At 43.5% G+C, this 2,500-nt stretch overlaps 1 protein-coding gene across 1 annotated transcript in view; it reads left to right on the top strand.

Annotated features, from left to right (window-relative positions):
* Nucleotides 1-2,500, top strand: part of LOC146618145 (cadherin-2-like) — a 116,399-nt gene that overhangs the window by 97,203 nt on the left and 16,696 nt on the right. The gene's annotated exons all lie outside the window — the stretch shown is intronic.

The following is a 2,500-nucleotide window of genomic DNA, read 5'->3' as shown; positions in this document are numbered from 1 at the left end:
AAAAGTCAAGAAACAGTATCCTGACCGTGCCTTTTCCCAGTTAGCCAGTTAGAATAAAGGCATTTGGGCCAGCTAGGAGACTTTAAACTAGAGCCATCGCCAAAGCTCTGCAGGCTACAGTGAGCTGTGGCAGAAAAATGATTAGTGCAGCAGGCGACATTCAGGGCCAGAGAAGCTTTAATGAAATCTGCTGTACTATATTTTAATAACTGCAGTCTTACTGGAAATTGTAATGTCACCTCAAGTTACACAAGGCATGAACAAAGCATTCAAATCATTATGACGGCCGCCGCTGATAAAGTCTGGCTGTGCCGAGAGGAGGTCAAATGGAGTCGGAGGAAACAGCCACAAGCAGGAGAGCAGCACATCAATATGCCTTTCATGGACCTGCTTCAGGAACTGAGGGACAACGAAAGCAGCCACAAGAGCAAATACTGAACTGAGGCTTGAGCCCTGAAAGACATCACAGTGAGGAGTTTCAGATTTAGAGCTAAGTGAAGTCAGATCAGTTTAAATGAAGTCCTTGATGTGGGGAAGATTCAAGTGTCCACCACTAAAGCAGCTTCAGCCTCTGATAAAAGATGAAGGTTCCTGGTGTTTTACTGCAAATGCTTTTGTGTAGCAGCAAAGACAGCAGGGCTGTGCAGAGAACTGTCAGTATGTTTATTACCATCTTTATAATGCATCTTTATTTTAAATAATGCCATCAGCTCGTGACCATAGACTGTATATAAAAGATGCCCGCAGCCCTGTGACATGCGGCTACAGTCGATGAAAGGCTGGAGCATCGACTTATAAATGAACACCAGCAAACTACGCTCATAAACAGTATGGGTGCAAACAAACATGCTAACTGGTGCTGAGTAAAGGACTTGCTGTAATTTCACTCACCAACACTGAAGCACAAACGTCTTGGGCAGGCAGCACGCTGCGTCACCTGTCAGGTAACTGCAAATACTCAGAGGCACAAACAGCACAGATAAGCTAAGCTAAAGCTAGCAGAGAGCAGCAGAAGAAACTGCCCACGGGGATACCAGTCAGACTAAATGCTCATGTCATCTCGACACTTTATGGCTTTCCTTGGTTTTACAAATGAAATTCACAGCCCTCCTTGCTAATGCTCGTAGCCACACCCTGAGCAAAGTGTGGCTGCACATCACTGGTTGCATGCTTATCTAAGGGTTAGCACAGGTGTCATCGTTTACTCGCTCAGTCGGTTTCAGTTTCCATCCACAGAGAGAAAGAGAGGAGGGGGACGAAGAAGCCTGTCAGGGCTGCTGGCGTTGGAACTTCAGTTGTATATTAATATACGTTTAACTGGCTGGGATTCCTTTGGTCAGCTGGGAGGAGCAGCAGTGTTTAAATGTGTAGCTGACAAGCACACATATGCCTAACTTAAAGGGGTTTTTTTCAATCATATTATATCAGGATATAATGTGTGCTATAGTGTGGGCCCCTGGTGGGCCGTGACGGTACTGCAGGGGAGTCATGTACAGTTACGGTCACCTGTTTATATACATTTATTTATTTATATAAAAAACAAATTAGTTATTTTGAGATATTTCTCATTACTTTGACCTGAATTTACAGTTCTTGAAATGTGTCCCTTGGTCTGAACACTTTGCATATGACTGGGTACCAACACCATTTATAACCAGCAGCCTGGGTTATTTATGATTTTGGAATAAAACGAAGTGCATCAATGTCTCTTGTATTTTGAATAGAGTCAGGCTGTAGACAAGCTGGGCCCCATGATTTTCTGTTTATATGGAAACGGCCATGTTTTATCTTTTTTTGTGTGCTTCTTTGGCCAAATTCAGAACTCCATATTTTGTGACCTTGGTGGCCAAAGGTAATGTGCAGCACTTTCCAGGGTGTGAACTATTCTCCTTAGTTTGATCTGTTTGTCAGAGAAAGTTGCAAAGCTGCATGTGTCTTTACATCTACCAGCTCCCGGGCCTGAACACCTCCAGATGGGAAGTTTAGGTCTCAGACTGAGGAACATTTCCCACATTATGGGATTATGTAAATTGTGGAGCAGCAGTGATTTGCATTCTAAATAGACTGGATGTGTTGTCTGGTGTCCTGTTGAAAGGCAGTTGAGTGAATAGCTTCCAGCTTTTGCTGATGGTTATACTGAGAAATGTTACTAATGGTGACATTATCGGCTCTCTGGGGTTTCAGTTGTCATTTAGAATTTCTCTCAGCATCCTCGTGTGTTTTGGCCTGTGCAGGTACATTGGTGCAGGTTCATGAATGCAGGCGCACCCTGAGCTGTCTCATAAATCCCTCCAGATTAATGTGATCAGTAAGACAGAGAGATTCACACTGACTTTTAAAACCCACCAGCTGTCTCAAAATAAGAGCTGAAATCCCAGCGTAGGGGAGCAAGTATTTTAAAGAATGGAGTGAAACATGCAGCTATTTTGTATTGAACTGTGACTGTGTACTTGAGGAGATAACAGGGGCTTTGCAGTGGTAATTCAAATCTTGCATCAGA

The sequence above is a fragment of the Diplotaxodon limnothrissa genome, linkage group LG15 (assembly GCF_057381915.1).
Source record: "Diplotaxodon limnothrissa isolate DT_005_m linkage group LG15, D_limnothrissa_male_GT1.1, whole genome shotgun sequence".
NCBI classification, from domain to species: domain Eukaryota; kingdom Metazoa; phylum Chordata; class Actinopteri; order Cichliformes; family Cichlidae; genus Diplotaxodon; species Diplotaxodon limnothrissa.
This window is presented reverse-complemented; position numbering and strand designations above follow the sequence as displayed.